The following is an 8,271-nucleotide window of genomic DNA, read 5'->3' as shown; positions in this document are numbered from 1 at the left end:
GCTAGGAGATGCACAGAGGGGGCTCCTTTCACTACTGACTTTGCCTACTTTGATAGATGCTAGAAATTTCCAGAATTACAAAACGCCCACTCAAATTAGGTTAGAGTTAATTGTTGAGCAATTGTGACTAAAGGCATGGGCTTTGGGATCACATCAGCCTGGGTGAGTCTGACCCTCACTGATTCAGATGGTCGATTCTATGTGGGGCTAAGACAAGGGAGGTGGGGTGGAGAGAGAAATCGGGAGGGAGGTAATACAGGCAAAGAAAGTGCTTCATGAGTAAAGACACAGAAGTGACAACAGATGGGAAGAACAAGGCATGAGGCAGGGAGACTGGATTTGAGTCTGAGTCAAAGTCATGCATAATTAATAAATATAGATAATTTAAATATATGTGATATATATAATTTATATACAAATCTATAACTTAAAACTATAAATTCTAATTATATTTATAAATATGTATATAAATAGATTATTTAAATGTAAATGTATATTACGTGTTATTTATATATTTATCATTAAATACAATAAAATAATTAAATATAGAGAAACAGAGAGAGAGAGAACGGAACAGTGAAAGAGATTTTAAGGAATTGGCTCATGTGGTCTTGGGCACTGATGATTCAGTTTTTAGGGCAGGCCAGCAGGCTGGCTGGAGATGCAAGGAAGAGTTGCTCTTGCAGCTCAAGTCTGAAGGTAGCCTGGAACCTAATTTCTCCTCCCTGGAGAGGGACCTCATTCTTTTATTTATTTTTTTAAAGGACTTCACCTGATTGGGTGAGGCCCACCCACATTATGGCGATTAATCTACTTTAATCAGTCTACTGATTTATTTTATTTATTTATTTATTTATTTTTTATTTTTTTTAGTCTACTGATTTAAATGTCAATCTCATCACAATGACATCTAGACTGATGTTTGACCGAATGTCTGGGTACCACGATTTCACCAAGTTGATACGTAAAATTAACCTCCACGGGGCCATGTTGTGCTCCAGACAAGATGTGCTAAGAGTTGTAACCAAGGCATGGGCAGTGAAAATGTAGAGGTGGGGGCAGATGCGAGCACTGCTGAGGTAGTAGAATTGACAGCACTGGGTGGGGGATGGATGAGTAGACTCCGTTTCTAGTATGGGTTTTGGGGGAGATTGTGGTGATATTTAGCAAGATGGGAAGAAAGATGAGTCTAGGTTACTCCCAGGCTATTTCAGAGCAGCTGCTGTGTTCCTGGCACTGTGCTGGGTTCTTGGGATACGCAGCTCTGGAGGTCAGAAACGGGCTCACTGCACTGAAATCAAGGTGCCAGCAGGACCGTGTTCCTTCTGGAGATTCCAGGGGACAATCCGTTTCCTTGCCTATTCCAGCTTCTTGAGGCTGCACGACCCCCTTTTGCTTTCAAAGCAGCAATGGCTGGTGGGGTCTTTTTCACATCATATGACTCTGACACTGCCTCTCCTCCCTCCTTCCCTCTCCTCCCCCCACTGATTACATTGGGCCCACCCAGATAAACCAGGATAATCTCCCTACCTTACGCTCAGCTGAGCAGCAAGCTGAATTCCATCGGCTACCAGGAGTCCTCCTTGCATGTAACATAACATATTCATAGGTTCTGGGGCTTAGGATGTGGACATCTTTAGGGGTGCCTACCATACTCTCCAGTTTTCTTGTTGTTGCAATAAAATCTGCAGTTATGATGTGTGCGGTAGGAAGAGAAAAGGAGGGAAGAAGGAAGGACCCACAGTGTGTAGGAAGAAATTTCCTCCATAGATCATACCAGAATGGTGAGAGTCGTTGCCTAAAGCATCCACCTTGACCTGAAGGTTCCATTTCACTCTGGCTTCCCAAACCTGAGAATGGATCGTCCTTGGAATGTACTGGATATGTATGAATCAGTGTCTGGGGGTTATTTTCCCACTTGGTCCATCAGCTGCTGATGGATGAGCTTGGTTCCTCTTCCAGGGGAGATGCTGGGATGATGCTCATGTGATGGTGGTGCAGGGGGGTGAGGGCTCCCTTCCCCCCACTACCCTCCTTAGTGAAACGGAGCCCAACCTGTGCCTGATTTGCAGCTCCTTTCCTTGACTCTTGCTCGTCTTCTCTTTTCAAAACTCAGAAAAGAGAAAGAAGAGCATATCAGGGTGTGTGGTGGTAGGTGGTTAATTAAGGACACAGGTTTCAGATAAAGTAACAGCGGAGCTCCCAGCCCCACTGCGCCACTCAAGAGCTGTGTGACCTTAGCAGGTCACCTACCTCCAGCCCCACCTCCTCGTCTGTAGTTTGGGTGTGGCACCCACCAGTTGCTTGGATTGGAAGAGGTAGCCGTTTGCAAAGCCCTATGCGCATATAGTAGGTGCTCAATAAATTCTCATTCTTCTTACTGTTGTGTTATTGAAATTACCTACTTCACAGCCCAGCTTAAAATTTACCTCCTCAATGGGGAATGCTTTCCTGGGACCCTATTTCTGACCACAACTGGACTCTGCATTGTCCTAGAACAGTCAGTCTGTGCTCCATCGTTGCAGCCTGGAGGACATTTCTGACTTGGCAAGTTCCTGGGCAGCAGGGACCGAGCTTGCTGATGTAGGTCTAGGACTTGCACCCGGCAGGTGTTGGGCAAAGTCCTGGAGAGAATTCGTGGCCAGCTGCATGGCTTGTGAGCCTGGCTCACCAGAAGTCTCTTTCTCATGTTTTCCACATTATAAGAGTGAGAGATGATGGAAACAGGGCTTTGGGCCCCTCAGCCCTTTAATCGGGAGACTCCCACTTTGTCTGAAGCACCCCAGGTATATTTAGCATTACCCAAATTAATACCCAGCTACCAGAATAACCTCTAAACATAACCCTGGCCATCTCACTCCCTTGCCCCGAGGCTCCTCTACACCCATAGGATAACCTCAAGCTCATTAACCCTGACACGCAGGGTCCTCCCTGACCAGTCACCCAGCCAGTGTCACCTCTCCCTCTTCCCACCTCTCTTCTTCTCCCAGAAGTCTTGGTTTCCTTGAATGCACCATTTCCTCACTCACCTCTGGAAGCTCTCTGGCTGAAGCTCCCTGCCTTTTGCACTGTTCCCTCCCAGTCTTTGGCCAACTCCAATCACTTTTAAGCTTCAACCTAAACCTCACCTCCTCCTGGACGCCTTCCATGATACCTCCATGCTAGGTGCTCCTGCTCTGCCCTCCAGATGGCCCTGAGCGCTCTCTTTCCCAGAGCTCACTGCATCTCATGACAACAGCCTCATCCTTGTCTGTCTCCCAGGGACCCAGGTGGCTCCTGCAGGTGGAGACTGGGTCTCTTTCATTTGCTGCTGTGGCCTGCGGTAGTTTCTTGGGACTGCTATAACAAAACACCACAAAAACCAGGTGGCCTAGAGCAACAGAAATGCATTCTCTCACGGTTCAAGAGGCCAGACGTCTAAAACCAGGGTGTCAGCAGGGCTGGTTCTTCTCGCCAGCTCCAGGGAGACTCTGTTCCGGGCCCTCCCCCAGCTCCTGGCGTTGCCTCGATCCTTGGCATTTCTCGGCTTGTGGCTGCATCACCCCGATCCTGGCCTCTGTCATCACATGGCCCCTTTCCCTGCCTGTCCCCTCCTCTTCTTATAAAGACGCCCCGGCCTCCCAAACCCAGTAGATTCCAATTTAACTCGGTTAGGTTACATCTGCAAAGACCCTACTTCCAAACAAGGTTACGTTCACTGGTGCCAGCGCTGAGGATTTGGGCTTATCCTTCTGGGTGACAAAATGCAACCCAGGACAGTGCCTCCCACATCTACTCATCGTGCGTCTTTGATGAACCAATGACGGCAGAGAGAAAGGTGCGCGACCAGGACTCCCAGTTTCTGCAGGAAAAGCCCACCCTCGGTGTTGGTAGGTGAAAGGCTCAGGCTCACAGCCTCCCCCTCTGCACCGGGTGCTGCTCGGGGAGCAGGGGGCCTTGGTGGCCGGCGGGGACCCTGGGCAGCAGCCCCCGCCCCCACCGGCCGGCCGCGCTGCGGTGGGGCCCGGGGCACCGCTTTATGAGTTGTGATCCACTGTGGTTAATTCCCTTAATCTAGACTTGCTCGTCCACAAAGCCCAGGCCTCAAGTATTGGATTTCCCTGATCAAAGGGCAGCGTGCGGGGGGCGGCGCGGGGGGCTGGCGAAGCTCGTAAACGGCGGCCTGCGGGGATGGGCCGGTCGATGGCCCGGCGGCCCGTGAAATACGACTGGCTGCTTCTGGCTGCTTCTGGGATTTACGGCTGGGCCTGCGTCCGCGCTGCTTAATGCATTGACCTTTGCCATCTAGCAATTCGGGAACTGGCGCTGGTGGGGCCGGGAGCTAATTCCGTGGATTAAAGCAGAAGGAGCCCCCAGTGCCTGGAAGTGTAAGGGACACTTGAAGCTCCAGCCAAATGTCCCTGGCCATCCCCCTCGCCCAGGCTGAGCGGGCTTGGGCTCTTCTCCTGCACCCCCCCACCCTCCCACCCGAAGAGAGGGAAGAAGTGCCTTTGGCCAGACACAGTTTCCCTGCCTCCTCTGGCCTCTAGTTACTTAACTACTCCCTCTTCTGAGCTCCACGGTGCGGCCCATCTGTTTCTTCCCCCTGGGATGCTCTTCCTTCTGCACCCTTGCCTTGGATGTCTCACCTCCTCCGGGGAGTCTTCCTGACCCCCAAATCTTGCTAATGTCCTTGCCGTGACCCTGAGGTGGCCTCGAAATTGTCATTGTGATTTTTCTAGGCTTGCCACCCAGCAGACTGTAAGTTGCTTAAAGGCAGGAGGTGGATTGTTGCCCAAATCACCCAGACACAGAGCCAGGGCCGTGGCCCACACTTGATGGATATTTATTGCGTGAACGAATCAAGAGAAGCCCAGTGACAACGGAGGGTGCAGCTGACAGTTTCTGGTGATGCTATAATTGCATTTGGTATGTTGAGTCTTTTGACCAACCTTCCTCTGTCTGTGACTTGGTTTCTTCTCGAGTAAGTTGGGAATAAGGAGAGTGCTAAGCACACAGTGCTGTCATCAGTGCATTCATTCAACAAACGTTTGTTGAGGGCTTACAGTGTGCAGGCGCTGATCTAGGCGCTGGGGGCGTAGCAGTGAGCAAAACAAAGATCACTGCCCTGGTGGGTTGGTGACATCCTTGGAGGGGGAGGGATCATAGAGGAGCTGGTCAAGGAGAAAAAATACCAGAAGTGGGATATGAAGTGTTAGGATAAGGGTGGGTTGGAATTTTGGAAGTACTAGGAAGAGAGACAAGCAGCTTTCTGGGGGAGAGCACTGGAGACAGGGGAGCAGCCAGTGCAAAGGTCCTGGGGCAGGAGTCTGCCTCCTGTGCTTGTGGAAGAGCATGGAGGCTGGTAGAATGTAAAGGAGTGAATGAGCTGGGAGGAGGGAAGGAATGAAGGCAGAGGGGTAACTGAGGCTAAAATGAGTTAATATGAATCAGCACAGTGATGAACATTACCTCAGTCCATTCACACTAGAGAGTTCTTTGCAACTGTTAAAAGCAACAAGGTGGATTTGCATGGGCTGAAATAGGTAGGTCTCCAAGGCATGTTTTTAAATGGGAAAACACATTTTAGAAATACATACATATATATTAAAAATATTGTATTTCATAGTATTTAAAAAATTAAATGAGGGGCACCTGGGTGGCTCAGTTGGTAAGCATCTGCCTTCAGCTCAGGTCATGATCCTGGAATTCTGGGATCAAGCCCCACATCGGGCTCCCTGCTCAGCGAGGAGTCTGCTTCTCCCTCTCCCTCTGCCCCTTCCCCTGCTCATGCTCTCTCTCTGTCTCAAATGAAAACATAAAATCTTTAAAAAATTAAATTAGTGCATCTATGCATGCAGTATAAATGCACAAGAGAACATCTGGAAAGATACGTACTAAAATATTAATGGTTTCCACATCCGGAGAGGAGATAGGACTGGGGATGGAAAGGGTATCCTGAACTATTTCACTTTTTATGCATCTTTGCATTGGGTAAGGTTTTTACAACCACCACATTCTTGGATGTTGCTTGAGTGATACATTTATTTTTGAAGGTTTCAATACTCCTTTGTGGAAGAGCACAAGGTGGTCCAAAGGGCCCAGTGACCCACCTACCTACCCTGGAATTCCAACGACGTGTGCATTTCATGGGGAGCTAGCCAGAGTCATGGGATCATGAATCAGGGCCCTTGGAACTCTTCAGAAGTACCAGAGTGCTTGGTAAGCGCTGGTGTTGTGCTATTTGGGTTTATAAATCCTGACTTCTGGTAAGTCTTAATAAGCCATGCAGCAGCTCCTGGACAGAGTTCTTAGTTGAAAAGTACAGACCAAAAACCTATGGCATTTCACATCTTTTGCCCATGAGAACCAAACAGAGACTGGAATTTTGTGATTAATTCAAGGTCCACCAGAAACCTAGGGGGACTGGTTCTCTGGGAGCCAGCAATGTTTATTTCAGGGAAAGCTGTGCTTACAGATTTGGGCAAGGTTATCCTAGGGAATCAGGCCAGAAAAGAGCACGTCAGCATGGTAGGATGTAGAGAGCTCAATACCCTATAAAGCTTGAGGCTCGTGTTTCATCTTTGGGGAGGGCTTGGGGTGTTCTCTTTGGTAGTTTCCTAGTGTTGGCCCCATCTTTCTCTTGCTAGAAGCCTCCAGAGTGGAAAGACAGGGCCTACCCTCAGCCCCAGGGTTGGACCCTGACTGGCTCAAGTCACATTAACTAGCCCCATTCCTCTTAGGAGTGATTGTATCAGGTTGAGTGTATATCTAAAACTGTCAGATCTGAGCTAGAACCTCTTGTGACTGCAAGAATGCCCAGCCTTCGGATGAAGGGGACACTAGGTAAGGCAGAGTCAGAGAAGGAAAGAGACTGGATCCTGATGACAACACTGAACACCTAGATCAAGCTGCTCCTGAATCTTTCCTTTCTGCTATGTGTGTGATTTTTTAAAATAGAGGCTGACAGTGAGGTAGGAAACCATGAAAAGATATGCAGAAAACATCAGGATATTGCTAAGCGATTAAGCAAATGTGAAAAGGCTGGATACTGTATGAGTCCAACTATCTGTCATTTTAGAAAAGGCAAAGCTATGAAGACAGTAAAAGGACCAGTCATTGACAGGAGGCAGAGGGAAGCAGTAGCAGAGCACAGAGGATTTTCAGGGCCCTGAAACTATCTGCATGACACTGTAGTGGTGGATACACCTCATTATATATTTGTTAAAGCCTGTAGGATATACGCTGCCAAGTATGAGCCCTAATACAAACTACCGGCTTTTATTAATATCAGTTCATCACTTGCAACAAATGTACTGCACTAATGCAAGAGGTTAATAACAGAGTAAACCGAGGTGGGGTGTATGGGGGGGGGCATGGGTACGCGTGGCATGGAGAACTCTGTACTTCCTGCACAACTTCTCTGGAAATCTCAAATAAAATAAAGATTATTACCAAAAAATAATAATAATAAAAAAGGCAGGAGCTGTGTTTGCTGTGTTTTTTGAAAATGTTGTTGATTACAGGTAGGACCTTTTTGGGAGTTGGTGACAGCCACACCCTCCAGAATGGGATGGAGCCCACTGTCTGCATAGCTAGGCACTAGAGTCATGATCTGCAAGGTCTATAGGTTTTGATCCTACACTGCTCTTGGTAAGATTGCCAGTGCCTGTATACCTATTTAGGTGCGACTGCGTACATGAACAACAGTGTTCATTTATTAGGTTCTGTCCTCATATCCCTCTAATAGCAAAACTTGTGAAGGGTTTGTGTGCAGGTAGTTTACCTGGATGGGATCCCAGGTAGCAAGAGTGAAGGAGTAGGCGAATGGGGAGACGGGACAGAGGCAAAGTCAACATAATGATGTGTTTGTGAGTGGATTGTCCGTGAGGACAACTGGGCTTGATTTTGTCACTGGGCATCATCTGTCCAGAGGCTTAGAAGCTGGGATATTTCTCCATCTGTGCCTGCAACCCATCAGGAGTTACCTCCTAGACCATCAACACCCCTGCCCTTCCAGCTATGCTTTGCAGGGGTGCAGCAAGCTCTCCAGAAGTCGGCCAAGGCCCTGGGGCACAAAGCAGAAAGCTTCCAGGACTGAATGGAAGGTGGTGTGCTGGCAATGAAGACTCATATTGCACACAACCACTTGTCACAGTTGCAGCTGCAACTGAGCACGTCACAGGCATGGAACTTAGGGAACCAGAATATCTGCCACATTGCAAATGCACGGCAGGTGGAGCACAGCATGTGCGCAAGATGGGAACTTCCATTAGCATGGCATACAAAAGC

The 8,271-nt window shown here is 48.5% G+C and overlaps 1 long non-coding RNA gene across 2 annotated transcripts; it reads left to right on the top strand.

Moving 5' to 3' along the window:
- The first annotated feature begins 3,553 nt into the window (after positions 1-3,553).
- On the top strand, positions 3,554-7,399 carry LOC140618977 (uncharacterized). 2 transcript variants are annotated; one of them, XR_012018950.1, is made up of 4 exons: positions 3,554-3,869; positions 4,722-4,908; positions 6,036-6,201; positions 7,061-7,399. It is a non-coding gene; the product is annotated as an uncharacterized lncRNA (long non-coding RNA). The 2 variants fall into 2 exon arrangements; XR_012018949.1 differs by having other exon boundaries at positions 6,036-7,399.
- Positions 7,400-8,271: the final 872 nt, after the last annotated feature.

The sequence above is a fragment of the Canis lupus genome, chromosome 27 (assembly GCF_048164855.1).
Source record: "Canis lupus baileyi chromosome 27, mCanLup2.hap1, whole genome shotgun sequence".
NCBI classification, from domain to species: domain Eukaryota; kingdom Metazoa; phylum Chordata; class Mammalia; order Carnivora; family Canidae; genus Canis; species Canis lupus.
The sequence above is the reverse complement of the archived record's forward strand: the minus strand, read 5'-3'. Positions and strand labels throughout refer to the sequence as shown.